This window comes from Arvicola amphibius, chromosome X (genome assembly GCF_903992535.2).
Source record: "Arvicola amphibius chromosome X, mArvAmp1.2, whole genome shotgun sequence".
Classification (NCBI taxonomy): Eukaryota; Metazoa; Chordata; class Mammalia; order Rodentia; family Cricetidae; genus Arvicola; species Arvicola amphibius.
In genome coordinates this window covers 116,481,873-116,505,446 of record NC_052065.1, presented here as the reverse complement: position 1 = coordinate 116,505,446, position 23,574 = coordinate 116,481,873, and the positions used below count along the sequence as shown (strand labels likewise).

At 41.5% G+C, this 23,574-nt stretch overlaps 1 long non-coding RNA gene across 18 annotated transcripts in view; it reads left to right on the top strand.

Annotated features, from left to right (window-relative positions):
• Positions 1 to 23,574, top strand: part of LOC121677036 — a 60,229-nt gene that overhangs the window by 24,157 nt on the left and 12,498 nt on the right. For 10 of the 18 annotated variants that reach the window (XR_006020693.1, XR_006020695.1, XR_006020690.1 and 7 more), the window contains 4 exons: positions 10,607 to 10,749; positions 12,894 to 13,038; positions 16,295 to 16,441; positions 21,722 to 21,898. This is a non-coding gene — a long non-coding RNA (uncharacterized LOC121677036). Of the gene's footprint in view, positions 1 to 4,124; positions 4,260 to 10,606; positions 10,750 to 12,893; positions 13,039 to 13,684; positions 13,866 to 16,294; positions 16,442 to 17,091; positions 17,110 to 21,721; positions 21,899 to 23,574 lie in introns of those variants that run through there. The other 8 variants (XR_006020696.1, XR_006020700.1, XR_006020699.1 and 5 more) reach the window with 8 other exon arrangements.

The window sequence follows — 23,574 nt, the reverse complement described above, 5'->3', positions numbered from 1 at the left end:
TCACAAACTCTGCCTAATGTTTGGCAGTGGATCTCTGCATTTATTTCCATCAGTTACGGGATATAGGCTCTCTGGTAATTGGGGTGGCCACCAATCTGATCACAGGAGATGGCCAGTTCAGGCTATGTATCCACTATTGCTAGAAGTCTTAGCTGAGGTCATCCTTAGATTCCTTGGCATTTCTAGCTGACCCCAAAGTGCACCCTCTTCCCAGTCATCTTTTTCAGTAATCTCACCTCCATCCACCCCTAAACAGGTCCCACAAGTTCTCATCCCCACCTACACCCAGTCCACCCAGGAGATATCTTCTATTTCCCCTTCCCAGGGAGAGCCATTTGTCCCCCCCCCCCCCCTTGAGCCCTCCTTGGTACCTAACCTCTCTGGGTCTGTGGATTATAGATAGCATGGGCTATCTTTTACTTTACAGCTAATATTCACTTATGAGTGAATACATACTGTCTTTGTCTTTCTAGGTCCAGTTCACTTCACTCTGGAGTTTTTTCTAGTTCCATCCATTTGCCTTCAAATTTCCTGATGTCATTTTTTTAAGCAGCCGAGTAATATTCCATTGTGTAAATGTACCACATTTTCTTTATCCATTCTTCAGTTGAGGGGTATCTACATTGTTTCCAGGTTCTGGATATTACCAGTCAAGCTCCTATGAACATAGTTGAGCAAGTGTCCTTGTGATAGGATGGAGCATCCTTTGGTTACATGCCCAAGAGTGGGAATGCTGAGTCTTGAGGTAGATCGATTCCCAATTTTCTGAGAAACCTCTATTTCGACTGTATAAGTTTGTACTCCCACCACCATAGGATGAGTGTTCCCCTTGCTCTACACTCTCTCCATCATAAGCTGTCATTTGTGGTTTTGATCTTAGCCATTCTAACAGGTGTAAGGTGGAATCTCAGAATTGTTTTGATGCACTTTACCTTGATGGCTAAGGATGATCAACCTTTCTTTGTGTATTGGCCATTTGAGATTCTTGTATTGAGAAGTTCTGTTTTTGTCAGTATCCCTTTTTTTAATTGGGTTATTTTTTTTTTCGTTTTTTTTTAATGTCTAGTTTCTTGAGTTTTTATATAGTTTGGAGACCAACTCTGTGGAATGTGGGGGGGGGGTGAATATGTTTTCCCATTTTGTAGACTGCCATTTTTTTCTTATCGAAACTTAAAGAAACTTTTCAGTTTCATGAGGCCCTATTTTTCAATTGTCGATTGTATTGCCTAAGCTATTGGTGACTGGTTCAGAACGTTGTCTTCTGCCCCAATACGTTCAAGGTTACTTCCCACTTTCTTTTTTTTCAGCTTCAGTGGAACTGGATTTATGTTGAGTTCTTTGCTCTATTTGGTCTTCAGTTTTGTGGATCTATTTGCATTTTTCAGTTTGCCCACATCCAGTTATGCCAGCATCATTGGTTGAAGATGTTTAGTCAAATATCGGTGTGCACAGGTGTGTGGATGTATGTTTGGATCTTCAATTCGATTCCATTGATCCACCTGTCTGTTTTTCTGCCATGCTGTTTTATAACTCTGCAGTGCAGCTTGAGATCAACGATGGCGATGCCTCTGGGCGTTCTTTTACTTACAGAATTGTTTGGCTATCCTGGATTTTTTTTGTTTCTTCATATGAAGTTGTGTATTGTCCTTTCAGGTTTGTAAAGAATTGTTTTGAAGTTTTGATGGGGATTGTGTTGAATCTGTAGATTGCTTTTGGTCAGATGGCCATTTTTACTATGTTGATCTTACAGATCCATGAACATGGGAGGTCTTTTCTTTCCATCTTCTGATATCTTCTGCAATTTCTTTCTTTTTTTCTTTTTTTGGTTTTTCGAGACAGAGTTTCTCTGTGGCTTTGGAGCCTGTCCTGGAACTAGCTCTTGTAGCCCAGGCTGGCCTCGAACTCACAGAGATCCGTCTGCCTCTGCCTCCCGAGTGCTGGGATTAAAGGCGTGCGCCACCACCGCCCGGCCTGCAATTTCTTTCTTCAAAGACTTGAAGTTCTTATCTTATAGATCGTTCACTTGCTCGGTTTGAGTTATCCCAAAATATGAATCTGTTCCCTTAAGGCCCAAACTTCTTAACCTTTCATTTCAGGCAGGATCCACCTAACTGTCTAGAGGAGAGGATTCTATGTGATTTGAAGTGCTTGGTGATAGATAGGAAACACACCTATGTACAACCCGGAGGGAAGAAATTAATTTATTATGAAAACAGTAAGTGTGGAGGTTGTAGATTGAGGCCACAGTGTGATTTCACAAAGAACACTAGACCGAGATCACAGCCCTGTGAGCTTGTAGCTTTCAATTGGGCAAAATGCTAGGCAGCCCTATTTCTGATTGTTTTTTTTTTCTTTTTTTTCAAACAAAAAGGGTGGGAGAAAACGTCTCAAAATGGCGCTTTCATGGGCACATAGAACAACACTGCCCCCACGAGGAAAGAGTTTCAATACAGACAGTGCCGGTCTAGCTTCCTGCCTCCTGAGAGTAAGGTCTGTCTGTAGAGGTAGGGAGAAGTTGGTATTCAATACTGAACTTCTCTGAATTCCTCTAAGACCCTAGAACCTGCATGCTCATTCACACTAGGTGTTATAATTAATGGAGTGGTTATGTTTGCTGTTAGAATACTTTGGTGCTGTTTTTTAGATGAGCCATTTTATTGGTCCTGGGTGCATCAAAATGAATAGTAGTAGATACCTTGAGATTACTCATTTTGATATGATTCCTTCATTTTTGTATTTTTTCATTACAATGATCAGTTCAACAAGTAATGAGGGTGTAAATTTGGGATTGTGACGTGAAATGTGTTCTTGGAACACTAGTAACATGCCTGAGGTCTTGTATTTGCTCCTATATGCTTCATAAACAGTGGAGCCAACCGTAATCCCAGCAATAGAAGGTGGAGGAAGGAAGATCAGGAGTTCAAGGTCATGCTAGGCTATATGGGGTTTTTAGTCCACCAGGTTAAAGACCCTTTCTCATAAAATGAAACAAAACCTACCCTGATAGAGTCTGTAGAAAATAGTTCAATAATGTTGAAATCTTCGTGGGTTAATTTTTTCTTGCTGTTTTTGTCAATAAATGTACATTGTTTATATAGAGTATATATAGAAATCTATTAGTTTATGAGAATTACTGATCTTAAGCGATCCCTTGCAAACCACCCATATCTGCCATAAGACAGAACAAAGGAGAATCTGTTGTAGAGTCTCAGAGGTACGATCTGCTATTACAGAGGCCTTTGTCTCTAGTCACTGAATTTAACTTCCAGAACATTCTTCTCCCTCTTTATGTGGAATAATATCTCTTTTGTCTCTTGAGATTTGATGGTGTGGAAAAATAAGCGACAAGAGTGCTGGGAAGAAATGTCCAGACGAGTGAAAACCGCTCTCTAGAGCAAGCAAGGGCGCACTTAATTCATGAGAAATGAATGCTCTTTCTGAAAGTGGTATGTTTAGGACACAGTTTGGTTTCAGGTGGAAAAAAAAAAAATAAGATCCTTCAGCAGTTCTCACCACAAGGCGAAATGGTTGTTTCCTGGTACCTTTTCTCTGGTGATGCTTTCAGGTAGGAAGGGTAGGAGGAGAGCATTAAGGTATTTCTTTTGACCACAGCTGGTGCATTACTGAAAACACATGGGATTCTTGAGCATTCCTTCCTTCTCAGTACCCACTTCCTCTTCGCAGACCGCTTCCCACTGCATACACAAGGCCTGTTGCATCCATCCCAATGTGGAGCATGAACAAGTGAGTTGGGCTAAGAAGCAAGTTCCCTGATGCCTAATTTTTCTCTCATCCAAGCACTGAGTTAGCAACACTTTCATTTCCCACCTACAACTGGAGGCTGTGATTTGCCCCCAGGACCACAAGAGCATCAAGTATCATGAGAAAGGCCTGGAGATAGAAGTCTGCTGGATGAAGAGGGAGAGAAATGCAGGACTCCCATCACTGACTGCACTCTTCTTTAAAAGAGGAGATGCATGAACAAGGTGGTGCCCCAGATGTGGCATCAGTAGAAAATGCTCATAGAGGCTGAAGTCGCAGAATAGATCACTTTTCCTCACTTTGAAGAAGTCCCGGCGCTGCTGGACTCTGCCTTTATAATGGAGTTTTTTTTTTTTTTCCAGACCAGAAAGGTGGGAGCAGAGAGCTACAGTGAGGTTTTCTTGCTCCTCTGGGGCATCAGTGCCATCATGTGGAAAACATTTCATAAAGACTGCATACACACTGCTTTCTCAATACTGCTTCTGGCCATGTTGAAGGTGAGCGTCAGGGGGATTCTTAAATGACCAAGCCTGGCTTCTACCACATTTTTTCCCCCTTGTGCACAAGACTGAAATCATGGGACCTTTCCCATGATTAAATATTTAATTTTATTTATAGAGCAGGTTTATAGACACAAATCTCTGATCTCTCTGACTGGAATTTATCGTCCTTTCCATGTATGTGGCACTCCAATACCATGGCCTGAGAAGGTGGGCCCCTCAGCTCTCCATCTCCTTCCCTTTTCCTCCTGCTTCCAGCAGTTTCCATGGACTTTTCTTCTTCCCTTTGGTTTTTGTGTGTGTGTGTGTGTGTGTGTGTGTGTGTGTCTTTTGTGTTTTAATGGTGGATTCTGATGAGGGAACAGATCTACTAGCTGTGGCACTCAGATAAAATTAAAATGGAAGCCAAGCCTTCAGTAAATAAGTTTTTCTCCCTGTGAAGGAAGAAGGCAGGGCTGCCACAGCTGCAGGACTCTGCCTCTGTATTGTAGGTTTTTTTCAGACAGGAAAGGCGGGAGTAGAGAGGATGTATGAATGGTGCCTTTTTTTTGCAATGGGGCGACAGTGCCATCGTGTGGCAATTGTTTCATATATCCTTGGGCATGCATACACTGCTTTCTCAATGCTGGCGTTTTTTGACGTGAGGTTTAAGGTGATTGTCAAATGGAGGTGCTTGGCCTTCTTTCCATTTTCTATCGCTCTTTTCGTGAAGGCAGACTGGAGTCATGGGATCCTTCAGAATCTTAATGTAAACCCTAGAGACTCAGGGCCCAGTTATTAGTACACAGCTCTTATGTGGTTCAGGAACAGCATGTGGGGAGTGGCGGGGTTTGCACTGCTCCCATTACAATAGGAATTTACTAGCTGGTCTCCTAGGGTTGGAAGGTGCTTCCTTCTCCAGGCTCTGGTGAGAAAAACGAACAGTCTATTGGTGTTGGGGCCTGAGAAGTCAAGGAGGTCCAAGCGGGGCACCCACAGTTGTATGCAGTCGCCATCTTCTGCCATGGCTAAGAATCATGGTAAGGAAACTCAGTGGCGCTGGGATTTTTGAAACTCTATCCGGATGATGGCAGTAGAGGTCCATGAAGTAGCTAGTAGGCACTTAACTCCCGCCCTTCTTGTCTGAAAAAAACATGATCCAGAGACAAAAGCCCCAAAGAAGATGGCTGCCCTGAGTTTCGCCCAGCTCTGAGTACTTTATTATTTCATATTGCCTTTGGACATCAGATTCCACTACGTTGTAGAGAAAAATCGGCCCTTAAAAGCCCACATCTAGCAACCTATAAAACCAACTCATACATTGCCTTCCCGAAACACAAGGCTGACTTACAGACGCAGACACCTGAGTGTGTGCGCCCACACACATGCAACTTTCAGTCTAGTTCCTGCATGTGAGGAAGAACATTTGGTGTTTCTCTGAGTCTGGCACTTTGCTTCGAGTTTTGACTTGTTCTCTACATTTTCATTTCCCATATTTTAGCCATCATGCATTGTGCAGCACTAAATATGCCAACATCTTTGTAGCAGAGTACCCATGAGTAAGTTTGACTATGGCCTGGTGCCTGATTCTGTCATTCGCTTTCACCTGAAGATATTACTATTGTCCTCAAATCTATTAGAAAAGTAGGTAACATTTAATGAAAGTAGAGGAATATTTTAAAAATTCAGCCTTGGGTGCCTACAGAGATCTCAGTGGTCAAGTGCCCTTTTTACTTTTGCAGAGATTTTAGTCCCAGCACCCACATGGCAGCTCATACTCGTCTGTCAATCCAGTTCCAGGGGCTAAGATCCCCTTTTCTGCCTTCATGGAGTGATGGCACTCAAGTTGTAGGCTTACATTCCCGAGGGAAACTGCTGAAACACACAAACCTTTAACTAACTCAGTATCCGTTGATGCTGTGTTTAGCTTAGTTGGTAGAGTGTTTTCCTGGCATAGAGGAAGACATAGATTCCATCCCCAGCACATTGTAAATGGAATTGGAACCAGTCCTTGGCCTCGAGACTATGTCAGAATATCTGAGAAAGATCCTTAAGAATGTCTAATAAATGTATGATTTAACATTTTATAGGATAATCAGAGTCATTTATTGGCATGTTTATGTAAAGACAAATACTGGGGCTGATAAGTTTTAATGGTGCTTCCCAGCCTGAGCACATAAATCCCATACCTGGAAATCTAACGGTAGAAGCGAAGAGTTCCTCCGGTTATCCTTTCACATCTATACACCGTTCAAACACGTCAAATCAACACACAGTATACATCAATTTTTAAAAGGCAAGTAGATTTTTTTTTTTTGACTCAGGGTTTCTCTGTAGCTTTGGAAGCTGTCCTGGAACTAGCTCTTGTAGACCAGGCTAGCCTCGAACTCACAGAGATCTGCCTGCCTCTGCCTCCTGAGTGCTGGGATTAAAGGCGTGTGCCACTGCCTGGCAATGTATTGTTTAAATATATTTACTTAAAAATGTTCTAAAACACTCAGTGGCAATCAAATTACAGCATACACATTATTCTGCAGGATGTTTTCAGAGAACCTATGTATCAAAGTACATGTACTTGCATGTACATGTAAAGGAACTGAAACAAACTTCCCAAAAGTTACTAGTTATCTAACAAGGGGTATGGAGTAGTGATAGCAAAGAAAAACTCTTTCTAAACACACACACACACACACACACACACACACGAAAATTAAAGAAGTTGAAAGCTGCTTTCTCAGTTTCCTCTTGCAGTAAATGGGAACTGATACAGAGACCCATGTGTGGCCAATGTGCAGAAAGTGAGAGACTTTGGAAAACATAGTCCCAAGGCTCAGGGATCTTTGCAGAAGAGGAGACAGAAAGGGCGTAAGAGTCAGGGAAAGTGAGACAAGGGAAAGTGTCTATCAGACACAACAGGTGTGACGTATGTTAGAATTCACACAGACTAGAGTGACAGTGTACACAAGGCCTACACGGGTTTAAGCTAGAGATGCTCGCAACCTTGAGAGTGGAAAGTGGACCCAGATCTGCATCCCTAAGCAAGAAGCTGTCTTCAGTTGACACCCACGTGCAAGGGGAAATTTTCATGTGCTCCAGTGGAGTCATGGTGGGCACATAAATGACATTTAAGGGTAGGCCTCATATCCAGCAGGCAATGGCCATCTCAGAAAAAACTCAATGAGATTGCTGTAGGGTTTTTTTTTTTTTTTTCCCTCATATTGCTTTCTTTGGGCATTTTTTTTTTTTTAAAAAAACTTACTCCTATTTTACTTGTATGTTATGGTTTCTGAGTTTTTAGGATTTGTGTGTATGTCATTTTCTTCTGGTTTGTGCTTAAGTTCTAAGAGGAAATGGAGGGTATGATCAAAATATATTGTATGGAAAAATTATTTTCAATTAAATAGAAAAAATATTTTCTAGCAAAGGAACTCCATTCCATGGGATGAGAGGGGTGTCTATCTCTAGTTGAAATTCATAGCATGTGCAGGGACCAAAGATGTGAGCTGCTTGCCTCTTTTCGGTCTTTAGATAAAGAGTTGCCAACAATTCAACTAGAGGAGCAAAAATGGAGGCCCCCTATGTGGCAAAAGGTGAGCACAGTCTGCCTAATAGGCTAGATCACAGAGTTCGATGTTATTTGACATGCTTGGTGAGAAGTAGCAGAGAGGCGACAATTTAGTGTAAGATAGTATTCACAGTGGAGATGGTAGGTTAAGGCCACAGTTTGATTTCACAGGGAACAACAGCCCAAAAGCAGAACACTTTGAGCTCGTCTCTTCCAAATGGATAAAATGTAAGGCAGCCATATTTCTTTATGTTTTTTTTTTTTTTCATAGCAGAAGGGCGGTAGAAAATGTCTCAAAATGGCCCTTTCATGGGCACCTAGAACAACACTGCCACCATGTGGAAATAGTTTCAACACAGACAGTGCCATTCCCGCTTCCTCCCTTCTCCTTGGAATAAGGTCTGTAGAGGCATGGAGAAGCTGGTGTTCAATACTGGACTTCCCTGGGTTCCTCTAAGACCCTAGAACCTGTATTCTCATTCACTCTAGGTGTTATCTTTAATGGAGTGGTTACCTGTGCTGTTACAATACTTTGGTGCTGTTTTCTCTAAGAATCTTTTAATTGGTCCTGGGTGCATCAAAATGGATAGTAGTAGGTGCCATGAGATTGCTTATTTTGAAATGATTCCTGAATCTTTGTATGTTCTCTTTTAAAAAACTTATTTTCTGAATCCATCTCAAAGAAATATTTAAAATGATCATTTCAACAGATAATGAAATTCTAGGCCAAGTAGAGGTGACACAGGCCTTTAATCTGATGAAGATCTCTGTGAGTTTTGAAGCCAGCCTGGTCTACAGAGCAGGAACCAGAACAGTCAGAACTACACAGAGAAACCATGCATATGGTGGTAGAGTGGGGGCATATAATCTGAGGCCACACAGTGAAAGAAATTGCTTGCTAGAGTAGTTGCTCTCAGCTACTGTTGCAGCAATGTGCTTGCTGCTATGCTTCCCGCCATGATGGTCATAGATTTACCCTTCAAAATCATAAGCACCCAGGTAAATGCTTCCTTGTGGCTCTTCATAACAATAGAAGAATAAATAAGAGACTGTTATCTGATTGGCATTTATAGGCAGTACTGTTATGGTTTAATTAAAATGCTGCAGGTCCCTGAGTGGCTGAAGTGGGCAGCAGGCTGTGTAGTGGCTGAGAGACTGAGATTGATAGGCATTCCATGCAGAGTGACGTTGGATATTTTGTGGGTTATGGAAGGGAAGGAAAAGGGGATAAGGGGGAAGAGCACACACACACACACACACACACACACACACACACAGAGAGAGAGAGAGAGAGAGAGAGAGAGAGAGAGAGAGAGAGAGAGAGAGAGAGAGAGAGAGAGAGAGAGAGAGAGAGAGGCAGGGTTGAAGTTATGGGCTATTGAATCTCAGTGGACACCCTAGGGGTTAACTGAGGGCTCAGGAACAGGGAGCAGAGGGGTGGAGCTTCACAATGCTTAGCTTGTAATAGTCCATTAGCTGATGTCCTAAGGTACAAAGTCGCACTCTAGATTCTAATGAGAAAACACTGTTAAGACCTGAGGGAAACTTAAGGACGCACAACTAGAAACCCATGGTTCCAGTTGGCTTTAAGCGCCACCCCCAACTTCTGGTGTCTCTGTGTTCAGGAATCTGCCACTGCACTCTGGGCACATCATTACCTAGGTTCTGATGAGGAAGCTCTATAGTCCTTGTTTCAGCTACCCCCTAGGGTGAAGGCAAGAAAGCAGTTTCACTATGTGCTGGCAGCTGTTGATCTTCTCTGAGTGCTAAACTCTCCAGCTGCTAATAAGAAAGCTCTATTTACTGAGAAACTAGTATCAAGTGCACAGCTGACCTGAGGTCCAGGAACAGGAAGTGGAGGGGCGGGGTTTGCACTGCTCAGCTTGCAATAGGAATCTACTAGCTGGTGTCCTAGGGCTCGAAGGCGCCCCAGTCTCCAGGTTCTTGAAATAGGTGAGAAAGTTCTACAGTCCATGATTCTGTTGGGGCCTGAATAGAAGTCACAGAAACCCAAGTGAGCACCCACAGTTTTAGCTTCTGCAATCACCATTTTCTGCCATTGCTGAGAATCATGGGAAGGAAGCTCAGTGGCCCTGTGAGTTGTGAAACTCCATCCGGATGATGGCAGTAGAGGTCCATGAAGGAGCTAGTGCGTGCCCGTCTCCCTCCCTTCCTCTCTGAAAAAATATATATAAAATGCCACCGAGGGACAAAGGCCCATAAAACAGGGCTGCCAGGAGTTTTGCCCATCTCTAAGTACTCTGAAATCCCTTTGTGTGTGTTTGTGTGTGGCTTGTTTGGAAAATATCACTTAATTTTGTTTTTGAGAATGTTCTACTTAAAGTAGTGCAAAATTTCATTTTACAGTTTTTCTCCCTACTGCCCTTGATATCCATGCTTACAGTGAGATTAAAACTGCGTGTTACTCTCACCTCCAAAGTTTTCCCAAAAATAAAGGTATGGGGAGTTATGTATAACATAGTCCAATTTAGATGGAAATTTATTGGATATTTAGTGTTATTTATACGACAAAAGTTTATAGATCCAACTCTGATCTCTCTGAGTGGAACTTATCATCCTTTCAATATATGCATCACTCCAATACTATGGAGCATTAAACCTTGAGGCCTAGCTAGGTCATCACAGCAGCTGGTCAACCTCCAGCTGCACACCCAAGTCCTGTTGCCTGGATCAGGATGTGGGTTGGGTCCCTGGGAATCTGTGAAGTGAATCTGCCAGAGAGCCAGCCTTCCTGGTTTCTAGATTGGATTGACTGGCTGCATTTTCTTATTCTATCTAGAACCGGAGCCTAAGATTTATCCTCAAGCACAAGACAATCCTACACCAGCACAGGCACTGGACGTAAAATGCGGCTGGAGAAGAACTCAAGGCTTGACCACGGACTGGCAACTGACTGCTTCAAAACCGAGGAGGCCTGAGAAGGTGGGTGCCTCAGCTCTTCATCTCCTTCCCTTTCCCTCCTTCTTTGATCAGTTCCATGTACTTTCCTTCTTCCCTTCTTTGGATTTTTGTCTTTAGTGTTTAATGGTGGTTTCTGATGAATGAACAGCGCTACTAGCTGTGGCAGTCAGATACAATTAAAGTAGAAGCTAAGCTGCCAGTAAATCACTTTAGCTCTCTCCGAAGTAAGAAGTCAGGGCTGACACAGTTACTGGACTATGCTTTATTTTTTGTATTGTAGTTTTTTTCAAATCGGGAAGGCAGGGACAGAGATGTATGCCTGGTACCTTCCTTGCAATGGGGCAACACTGCCATCATGTGGAAAATGTTTCAAACATTCCCTTGTGCATGCGCACATTGCTAACTCAATGCTACTTCTAGGTATTTTGAAGGTGAGGGTCAGGGGGAGGGGACTCTAATTCTTAGCCTCATACCATTTTCTTCCTTTTTCTGTAGGCAGGCTGAAATCATGATTCATTTTAGAGCCTTAATGTAAACTTTATTGACTGAGGGCCCAGTTACTAGTGCACAGCTTCCCAAGGTTCAGGAACCCTAATTGGATTGGTGGGAATATGCACTGGACTACTAGTCCGTGCCCTAGGGCAGGAAGCTCTTCCTTCTTTAGGGTCTGGTGAGAACCTCTACAGTCCATGTGTCTGTTGGTGTCTGAACAGAACTCACGGAACCCGAGTCTGCATCTACAGTTGTTGTAGATGTCTGTAGTCACCATCTTCCGCCATGGCTAAGAATCATGGGAAGGAAGGTTAGCTCAGTGGCACTGTGAGTTGTGAAACTCCATCCTCCTGATGGCAGTAGAACTCCATGAAGGATCTGGTGAGCGCTGGTCTCCCGCCCTTCCTGTCTGAAAAAACGCCACCCAGAACAAAAAGCCCATAGAAGATGGCTGCTTAGAGTCTTGCCCAGCCCCGAGCAATCTGAAAGCCAATTTTTTTGTGTCTTGTTTTCCACTTTCATCAAAAGTGACACCTAAACTTAGCAGAGGTCTTAGGATTCTTTTTGTTATGTGGAGCGTGTTTCATTCTTTATAACTCTTAATTTTACTCTTGCCGGATGCCCAAGGTGTTCTTAAAAATTTGGTCACATTAATTTGTTACTGGTTTTGCTAGGAGATTGAGGAGGAAAGAATTATGTTACCCCATGCTGTGCAACGGCTGTACATGAGGGGTTCCTTGCTTACTTAGCATGCCCTAGGCACCTGACATTCATTTAGTACTACTGATTTCTGTGACTATACTTTGTATTTAGCCACTTTGCTTAAAGTGTTTATCAGGTTTAGGCGTTTCCTAGTGGAATTTTCAGGATGACTTCTGTCTACTGTCATCTTCTACAAGTAAAGATACCTTGACGTCTCCTATCCAGTGTATCCTTTGCTCTCCTTCAGTTGTCTGATCCCTCAAGGAAAGACTTCCTAAGGAGAGACAGGCCCCACCTAAGAGGCTGGGACAGGGAATTGGATGTGATGTGGCATGCTCAGTGGTAGGAAACAAACCCACTTACTACTTTGAGGGGGTGACTTAACATAAAAGATTCAGAGATGCCTGCACCAACATACCTGGCTTCCAACTAAAGGCCTTTGAAACGTTGTATGGCTTTGAAGAAAACTTCTCACAAATCCATATTGAAAAATATCAGTTAAAAAATGTCTTTTGAGAATGTTTTACATGAAGTAGTGCACATTTTCATTTTGCAGTTTTCCTCCCTACTTTCCTTGATATCCATGTTTACTGTGTGTAACCTCCAAGTTTTCCCCAAAAAGAAAGCTTTGAGGAGCTATGCATATAATAGTCCAATTTAGATGGAAATTTATTAGATATTTAGTGTTATTTATAGGACAGAAGTTTATAGATCCAACTCTGTGATCTCTCTGAGTGGAACTTATTGTTCTTTCAATATATGCATCACTTCAATACTATGGAGCATTAAACCTTGAGACCTAGCTAGGTCATCACAGCAGCTGGTCAACCTCCAGCTGCACACCCAAGTCCTATTTCCTAGATCAGGATGTGGGTTGGTTCCCTGGGAATCTGTGAAGTGAATCTGGCAGAGAGCCAGCCTTCCTGGTTTCTAGATTGGATTGACTGGCTGCATTTTCTTATTCTATCTAGAACCGGAGCCTAAGATTTCTCCTTGATCACAAGACAATCCTACACCAGCATAGGCACTGGAGGTAGAATGCGGCTGGAGAGGAGGAAACTCAAGGTTTGATCACTGACTGGCTACTGACTGCTTCAAAACAGGAGGCCTGAGAAGGTTGGCCCCTCAGCACTCCATAACCCGCCCCCCACACCCCGTCCCCCCCCCCCCCCCCCCCCCCCCCCCCCCCGCCTCAGTTTCCATGGACTTTCCTTCTTCCCTCCTCTGGGTTTGTGTCTTTAGTGTTTTGATGGTAGTTTCTGATGAAGGAACAGATCTGCTAGCTGTGGCACTCAATTAAATTAAAATGGAATCTAAGATGTCAGTAAATCACTTTTGGTCTTTCTGAAGGAAGAAGGCAGGGCTGACATATTGCTGGACTCTGCTTTGGTTTTATTTGTTTGTATCGTAGTTGTTTTTCAAATAGGAAAGGCTGAACAGAGCGATGCATGTTCTTTACAGTGGAGCAACAGTGCCATCATGTGGATTGTGTTTCGTTTATCCTTGCGCATGCATGCCCTGCATCCTCAAGCCTATTTCTAGCCATATTTTAAAGTGAGGGTCAAATTGATTCTCAAATGGCCCAGCCTTGCTTTCTTCCGTTTTCTACTTTTGTTGTGTAGTAGACTGGAGTCTTGTGATCCTTCAGAGTCTTAATGTAGACCTTAGTGTCCTAGAGCCCAGTTAGTAGTGCTCCAGGAAGTGGAGGGGCGGGGTTTGCACTGCTCAGCTTGAAATAGGAATCTATTAGCTTGTGTCCTAGGGCTGGAAGCCAACTCCCTCTGCAGGTTCAGGTGAGAAAACTCTACAGTCCATGGTTCTGTTGGTGTCTGTATGGAAGTCACGGGACCCGAGTTGGCATCTACAGTTGTTGTAGTTGTCTGCAGTCGCCATCTTCCGCCATGGCTAAGAATCATGGGAAGGAAGCGCTGCTCAGTGGCTCTGTGAGTTGTGAAGCTCCATCCTGATGATGGCAGTAGAGCTCCATGAGTGAGACTGGTGAGCATTTGTCTCCCGCCCTTCCGGTCTGAAAAAACGCCACCCAGAGACAAAAGGCCCAAAGAAGATTGCCGGGTGGAATTTTGTCTACTTCTAAGAACTAGTGTCTTGTTTTTCTTGTTCAGTCAAATTGAGACCTACATTTAGCAGAAGATATTTCTTTCATTTATGACATTTCGTTTTTACCCTTGCCTGACACTGAAGGTTTTCTTACACTTTTGCTCCTGTTAATTTCTTGTTGGTTTTGCATAATAAAGTTATGCTGAGAGATTGGCAAGGGAAGAATTATTGTGTTAACTCCTGCAGTGCCATGGATACAGATGAGGGGATCATTGCTTACACAGCATGCCCTAGACATTTGAGTTGGTTTTTTGTTTGTTTTGTTTTGCTTTTCCCAAGAAAGGGTTTCTCTGTAGCTTTGGAGCCTATCCTGGAACTAGCTCTTGTAGACAAGGCTGCCCTCGAACTCACAGCGATCTGCCTGCCTCTGCCTCCAGAGTGCTGGGATTAAAGGCCTTTGCCACCACCACCCGGCTGGCATTTGAGTTTTATGTCCTGCTACGAGTGACTGTGTGGGCAAACTAATAGACACACAGTTTATGCCTAATATTGGAAGAAACATCCATGGCAGTAAATCTTACCTATCGGGATAGAAATGCGGAAAAGGATACTTAACAGGGAGACCTGTTTACATTGCTGTAATAGTTTTATTAATCATTTTACTGAATGTTTTCCATGCATTTGAATCAGTTGTAATATCAAATGTTTTCAGTGATTTGATGTTGCCGGCGTACAGATTCCACCATTTATTAGAGAAAAAATGAACTTTCTAAGCCTGCTCCTAGTACCTGTACAAAATCTCTGTTGTGTTCACATGTTATGTGCTAATCAACTTTTAGACTTCTATAATTCCAAAGTGAGGTAGTTTTATATATTACATGACATTTAAATAATAATAATAAATTAAACCCAAACAAATTGGATTCTGACCAAACAACCAAAGACAAAAAGGAACTAGCTGGTTGGGGTGGTGCTCATCTTTAATTCCTGCACTCTGGAGGCAGAGTCAGGCAAATTTCTGTGAGTTCAAGGTCAGCCTGTTCTAAAATGAAAGTTCCAGAGAAATCCTGTCTCAAAAGAAGCAACAAAACAAAACTGAACTAAAAGAAAACAAAAAAGGGAGCTAAAGAAACACTTACACACAGAGACACACGTTTGTACACACAGGAATACCACAAAACAAAACTGAAAACCAGTGTGTGTGTCTGTCTGTCTGTCTGTCTGTCTGTCTGTATGTTATATGTATATACACACACACATATATACATATATATCTGTAAGCTTTTCTGTTTTTGTTTTATAAATGCTCTGAGATCATTATGAGAAAGAAACTCCAAATGTCATTAAATTTACTTTTTGGTGGCCTCCCACTACTAAATATGAGGCCTGGCTTCAAGAGTAGTTTGATTCCTCAGTGTGCTTCCCTTGAGGAAAGCGAATTTTGTATTTCCAACTGGCTGTCAGTGGGAAATAGTTTTTGGTTTAGGGTTGGAATTGTGTGTCAACTTCTCCTTTCAGCTCCAGGGCCCCATCTTGAGGAGTCCCATGAAGGCCTTGTGCATGCTGCCTCAGCGTCTGGGTTGATATGTGTTGTAGCCATGTTGTGTCCAGAAGGCCTTAGCGGTGTCCTCCATCCCCTCTGACTCTTAAACCACTCTATCGATCTTCTCTTCTGAGAGTTCCTGAGCCCTGTTGGGGGGGGGGGCATGAAGACTTTGTTCTTTTTCTCCTTCCTTCCTTCCTTCCTTCCTTCCTTCCTTCCTTCCTTCCTTCCTTCCTTCCTTCTTTCCTTCCTTCCTTCTTTCTTACATTCTTTCTTTCTTTGGGTTGAGTATTTTAAAGTATGTCACTTTCTGCATATTGTGTGACTGTTGGTCTCTGGTTTTGTTCACTTATGCTTCAGGAAGAAGCTTCAGATTCCACCATTTAGTAGATAAAAAAAATGAACCTTTTAAAGTCTGCTTCTAGATCCAAAGACAAAAAGGAACTAGCTAGGCTGTGGTGGTGCTCATCACCAAAACCAAACTGAACTAAAACCAAACAAATCAAAAAAGGAAGCTAAAGAAACACTTACACACAGAGACACATAGTTTGTACACACCGGAATACCACAAAAACTAAAACCAGTGTATGTGTATGTCTGTGTACATGTGTGTGTATGTATGTATGTATGTTATATATATTTGTATATACATATATATCTGTAATATTTTCTGTTTTTGTTTTTTAAATGTTCTGAGTTCATTATGAGACTGATCCAGCTTTCCTGGTTTCTAGATTTGATTGACTGGCTGCATTTTCTTATTCTACGTAGAACCGGAGCCTAAGATTTAACCTCCAGCACAAGACAGTCCTACACCAGCATAGGCACTGGAGGTAGAATGCAGATGGAGAGGAGGAAACACAAGGTTTCATCACTGACTGGCTACTGACTGCTTCAAAACAGAGGAGGCCTGAGAAGGTGGGCCCCTCAGCTCTCCATGTCCTTCTCCTTTAGGTCCTGCTTCAATCAGTTCCATGTACTTTCTTTCTTCCCTTCTTTTGATTTGTCTTTACTGTTTAATGGTGGTTTCTCTTGAAGGAACAGAGCTACTAGCTGTGGCACTCAGATAAAATTAAAATCACTTTTGCTCTCTCTGAAGTAGAAGATAGGGCTGCCACAGTTGCTGGACTCTGCTTTTCTTTTTTGTATTTTAATTTTTTTCAAATCTTTCCTTGCCATGGGGCAACACTGCCATCATGTGGAAAGTGTTTCAAACATTTCCTTGTGCATGTGCACATTGCTTACTCAGTGCTACTTCTTGGCATTTTGAAGGTGAGGGTCAGGGAGAGGGGACTCTTATTTTTGGCCTCATACCATTTCCTTTTTCTGTATGCAGGCTGAAATCATGATTCATTTTAGAGCCTTAATGTAAACTTGATTGACTGAGGGCCCAGTTACTAGTGCACAGCTGTCATGAGATCAGGAACAGGATGTGGAGGGGCGGGGTTTGCACTGCTCAGTTTGCAATAGGAATCTATTAGCTTGTGTCCTAGGGCAGGAAGCCAACTCCCTCTCCAGGTTCTGGTGAGAAAACTCTACAGTCCATGTTTCTGTTGGGGCCTGAATAGAAGTCACGGAACCCGAGTTGTTGTAGTTGTCTGCAACTGCCATCTTCTGCCATGGCTAAGAATCATGGGAAGGAAGCTTAGTGGTGCTGTGTCTTATGAAACTCCATCCTCATGATGGCAGTAGAGCTCCATGAAGGACCTGGTGAGCATTTGTCTCCCGCCCTTCCTGTCTGAAAAAACGCCACCCAGAGAGACAAAGGACCCAGAAAAGTGGGTGCTTTGAGGTTTGCCTAGATGTGAGTCATTGGCAAAGTATTTTGTTTTGATTTTCAGATGAAGCCAAACTGAGGCCTTAATCTAGCAAAGGTAATGGAACTGTTCAACCTCAGTTCTGTAGCATATTTACCCTGTCTTTATAATTGTTTTATAACAATTTTTTTAGTTTTGTTTAGTCCAGGCATCTAGCGCTATTTAAAGTTTTGGTAGTATTTATTTTCTGTAATTTTTGTGCAGTGAGGATGTTCTATGAGGTTTAGGAGCAAAGTTCCTTGAAGTTGGCATGTGCAGGGCAGTGGCTATCAATGATGTGTTGAATGCTTGGTTGGGTTCCATGTCCTAGACTAGGGGTGGGGTGGGCTGAGGAGCTACTTTCTGTATAGGCCTTGCAACAGAACATTACTGATTTCTAATATTATAAGAAATATCCATGGTTGCTGTTTTCACAAATAATATGATTAAAATGGTATTGTAGAAAACAATGGGATATAATTATTATAGTTTAATAATGTTATTAATGTTTTCCTGAGTGTTTTTCATGTGTGTGTGAATCTATATTGGAGGCCAAGACAGTTCATTGGAAAATAAAATGGTTTTAGTGATTTGATGTTGGTAATGGACATCTGATTCCTCTAGTCATTAGAGAAGTAAAATTAGTCTTTCTAATGACTTTATTGAGTTATCTGCAGGTAAAATCTCATTGTATTAAAGTATAATATCTTAATAAAACTGTCTTTTCTTCTATAACTCTTAACTTGAAGCTGGATTATAAACTTTACAGCAATTATAACGAAATAGGAATTGTGCACACAAATTTAAGTCTAGTTTCCCCATATGAGAAAGATAATACGGTTTTTGTCTTTCTGAGCTTACCTTATTTTATTTGACATTTTGTCTCTATTTTCCTTCAGTTCACGATTTTGTTTACTTTCGTGGCTGATTAAAATTTCACTCATCGTGTAGACTATATTTTCTTTCATCTGTTGATGAGTATTTATGGTTGTTCCATTTCTTAGCTGTAGGCCATGATGCAGCAGTAGCATGGATGTGCAAATATCTTTTATAGCAGAGCGTATAGTCCTTTGAGGATATAAGGACAAGTAAGATCAAGTCATCCTTTACTATGGTTTTTTGCCTGGTGCTGATGTTATTATGACCTAACTTCATTGTAACTGTACCAGAGATATAAGGTGAGCTTCAAGGGTCTAGTTAGCTAGTTAGCAATTAAGAGCATGTAGAGACCTCAGGATCAAGACCCATCATGTACATGGTAGCTCACACCTATCTGTAACTCCATTTCCGCAGCATGAGATTTCCTCTTCTGAGTTCTTGGAATAAAAATACTCATTTGGTGTACATACATTCCTAGAAGGGAAACAATGATACATAGAAATTTCAGAATGAGGGCTGGAGAGATGTCTCAGAGGTTAAGAGCACTGGCTGCTCTTCCAGAGGTCCTGAGTTCAATTCCTAGCAACCACATGGTGGCTCACAACCATCTGTAATGAGATCTGGCCCCTCTTCTGGGCACTCCTCCGGCGTGTGGGCATACATTGAGGCTGTGTTGTATACATAATAAATAAATAAATAAATCTTAAAATAAATAAATAATAAAGTCCCCTACACTGCACTCAAGTACTTTAAAGAAAAGAAATTTTAAAATGAAATCAACTCGCATTGTTTCTGATTTGTGGCTTAGTAGATTGCTTCCCCTGCCTATCACATAGGCCACTGTGTTGTACTGTTAGTCCTCAGCCACCCTTACTATCAAGTCAGTGAATATCTAGGAGCAATCCTAAGGAATGTCTAAGAATATATGAACTTCTTAAGTTATAAGAAATTCAAAATTTAAATGGTAGATGTATGGATGATTGAAAAGTTTTAAAAAGATATATGTCTCATAGCTTATTTTAAATATATCTTTAATATCTTATAGTTTATCTTAAGATATATGTCTATTATTTTTATGTATATTGAAACTGAAATAATACAGAAATTTCTCTTCTCCACTGTCTTCAGTGTGTACTGAGTTACAGTGCAAGAAAACATTTACATTAAGGTATTGTCCTGCATGTGTGCTACATTATTAACTATGTTCATGATATAGGATAGTCAGTGTCATATATTTGTGTTTATTTATATAAATATGGATACTGGGCTGTTGAGATGGTAGACGTACTTGCTTCCAAGCCTGAGTACATGAATCTTATATCTGGAAATCAAATAGTAGAAGAAAGCAGATTCCTGCATGTGTTCACATGCATAAAATAGATAAATGTAGGTCAACTTTCAAAAGGGAAGGAGATAGTAAATATTTACACATGTTAAGGTGTGATTATAGTTACTTCACGTGTTGCTACAACAGATACCTGGTGTTTTTCAAACTACAGCATATACCTTAATTTGCAGTTTATTTTCAGAAAACTTTACAAAGAAGCAAATATATGTCTGATGTGGGAAAGTCTTCTGTCTGTGTGTTACTTTCATTGGTTAATAAAGAAACTGTCTTGGCCTTTTGATACACCTGCCAAAAGAACTGTGCCAATATTCCCAAATATTGTTTAGAAATGTTCTTTTACATTTAAAGGGGGACTTGATGTAGGTATAAATAATTTACATTGGTATAAATCTTATTAATACAAGTTTCAGGTCAATTTTGTTATATATACGTATTTCTGATCTTGATTAAGGTATTGTGATTATGTAGCTCATTTAAAAATGTAATGTATAATTAAAAATATAGGTTAATGGATAATCATCAATAATAGTCAAGCTTGTAGTCATGTTTGATTTCCTAGGTATGTAGAGATATATTTCAGTTAGATAGACATTCTTCATATCTTTCTAAGACTATAAAATATGGCATTTAAATATTTTAATAACTTAGGGCTTTTCTTGACAATGAGACATGTCTGCTCCTGGCAGCACCAATCTACTTCAAGAGGACGATGGGCATCAAAGAGTCTACTTATGGGGTTTGATAGCCATTTGGGTAAGAAAATGCTCTTGCCTGTACTGTTGCATAAACTGGACACAGAGAGAGGACTACTGAACTTGCCTAAATGTGAGATGGTCTTTTGGGGTTCCTGATTCATAAAAGAGTCTGTGAGACATTGTACAGGATACATAAAAAAGTCACTAAACTGTTTTAAAATTTCCTGATTCATGGAAATGTCTGCTAGATACTATGGGCCTGAAGGCTAAAGATGGATGCCGAAATGGTACAGAGGAACTTTGGGTGACTGTCGAGGCAGCGAGATGTCTCTGTCATTTCTAGAGTTTGCATGTTGCTTATTTCTTATTTACTTATGTAATATTATATCCTTCTGGAGTCTTTGATAGAATTAAAAATGGTTATAGTTATAGTTTTCCTTTGTTATGGCAAAAAATAAAACATATCTAAATATTGTAATTATAATTCTTGCTTATTAAATGTTTTGTTATATGTAATTTTACTATGTTAAATTTGAAGCCTTTCTTTTTTGTTTATGCAGAAAAAGGGGAAATGATATGGGAGGGTCTGCTGTCTATTTGTTACTTTTATTGGTTAATAAAGAAACTGCCTTGGACTTTTGATAGGACAGCAGCTTAGATAGGTGGAGTAGACCGAACAGAATGCTGGGAGAGAGAAAACAGAGTCAGGCAGACGCCATGAAGCTCTGGCCCGAGATGAACGTAGGTAAGAATCTTCCTGGTAAGCCACAGTCTTGTGGTGCTACACAGATTATTAGATATGGGTTAATCAAGATGTGAGAAGTAGCCCATAAGAGGCTAGAAATAATGGGCCAGGCAGTGTTTAAACGAACACAATTTGTGTGTTGTTATATGGGGTATAAATCAAGCCAGGTGGCCAGGCAGGACAAAAAGCAGGCCCGCCACACCTTCTACATTTGTCTATTTAAAACACTGAAAGATAATCATGCAAAGGGCTTTCAGTTGATTATCAGGCTGATATTTAAGCAAACAGTATTTCTTAAACACTGGGTAGGTCTGATACTTCAGGGATAAACTAACACACACATGCATACACCATAAGCAAATGAAGATAATTAAAAGTAGTTGAACAGGGGCTGAGAGATGGCTCAGGGGTTAAGAGCACTGACTGTTTTCTCAGAGGTCCTGAGCTTAGTTCCCAGCAACCACCTGGTGGCTCACAACCATCTGTAATGAGATCTGGTGCCCTCTTCTGGCCTGCAGGGCTACATGTAGGCAGATGCTGTGTACACAATTTAAAAAAAATAAAAGTAATTGAACAATGCTTCATAGCAAAGGAATGTGTTTTGTTGTCGTTTTTATTTTCAATGACGAACTGACAGATGAGTGAGGTGTCTCTCCTGGTGGAAATTCATACCATATGCGTGGCCCACAGGTTGTAATGCATTGACTCATGTGAGCTGTCTCTTTTTCTTCTTAGATCCTTTGACAAAGTTGCCAGCAATTCAACACAGATCATGAAAAGTAGTTGTGGTCTAGAGTGTGGCCTGTGAAGATAACCTGGTAAAAGAGGAGGTGGTGATGCCAACTCGTGGCTAAATCTGATCTTTCAGGACCGAAAGTTCCCTCTTCAATTTAGACAGGATCCAAGAATTTGGTGAGCTTGAACTACTCAGTGGAAAGTACATACCCATATATTAACAGGGTGGGGGATGATTTAAGAACGCATGCATAGTGGGGAAGTGGTAGGGTAAGCTCAAGGTTTGTGTTTATGTAGAACATCCAGGGAGCCAGTTCACAGTAAGGTAAGCTGGTCCTTCAAGTTGGGCAAAATGCATGGCAGCTGTATTTCCTGGCGACTTTCTCCTTGGTTGGCATTTTTTTCACACAAGAAGGGTAGAAGTACTCTCCAGCAGTGGCTCTGTGCACCTAGCTAGGACTCTACACCGCCATGAAATAATAGTTTCCACGCTCACAGCACCATTCCAGGTTCCTGCCTATTCTTAGGGCAAGGCCTCTCTGAACTGGCCTGGAAGAGGCCTTTTGGGCCTCGGAGAACCTGTGTATGTTAGTATTCTCTAGATAGTCTGATTACTGAAGCAGTTACATGTCCTGATTTTATAGTCTGGGGCTATTTTCTATTAAAATCTTAGACTTTGTCATGACTACAACAATAGACATGGAAGTAGAGAGTTCTTGAGTGCTTATTTTCATATGGCCCTTTGCATTTTAGTATTTCCCTTTGACAAGCACTGCTTTGTTTTTACAAATCTGTGTACAAGTGTGACAAATGATGACTGAACTGTTGAAGCTAATGGGTAGAGACTTGCCTCACATCCATGCGGCCCTGTGTTTGATACTAAGGCACTTCAACAGTGGAGCTAGTCAGTAACTCAGCACTAGAAGGCCCGGGAAGGAACACCAGAAGTTTCAGGTCATGCTAAGGCTACATGGAGTCAGCCTGGGCTGAGAAACTCTTTTATAATAAAATAAAAAAGGAGAAAAAGAATTTAATGGGATTGAAGATTTCAGTTTGTATTTTTGACAATAAGTTCACGTTGATTTCTATGAAGAGTATAAATGGAAATATATCAGCCCATGTTAGCTATGGTAAGGATTACTGAGTCTAGAAAAGGCATCCCTTGCAAATATATCTGTAGGAACAGAGATGCCTTCCTCTTGCCACTGAATTTAGAAGTCTCAGAGCATTCTTTTCCTGCTGTGCTTGGAATGTCTCCCAGTTTTCACAACAACAAAGCCTAGAACCTAAACTTCTGGGCAGAAATACACAGATGAATAACAAAAAGCCATCTGGCGAGGGCCAGGGGCATTGAATGAAACCTTTTGTTTAGGTGGATTGCAAGGACAGGGAGCTAGGGCAGGAGGAGCCTGACTTCTGTGTTAGACTTAGGTAGAGAATGTACTATGGTCTGACTTGCAGGTAGGTCTGGGTCGTCAGGGAGATTCTTTATACAAACGGAGGAAGAAAACGAAAACGCAAACTAGACTATTTCACAGCAATCCCTTTTGTATTTTTCAGACATGAAGCAGGGCAGCAGAGCAATGCATAAATGTAGCCCTCTTTGCAATGGGGCAACACTGCCATCATGTGGAAGGTCTTTCTTTTATCCTTGCACATGCACGCACCTCTTCCTCAAGCCTGTTTCTAGCCATTTTTGACAGTGAGGGGCACCATGATTCTTCAATGGCCTCCCCTAGCCTCGCCTCCTTTGTGTAGGCAGACTGGAATCATGGGATCCTTCAGAGACTTAATACAGACCTTAGTGTCCTAGGGCCCACTTACTAGTGCACAGCTGTCCTGAGGTCCAGGAA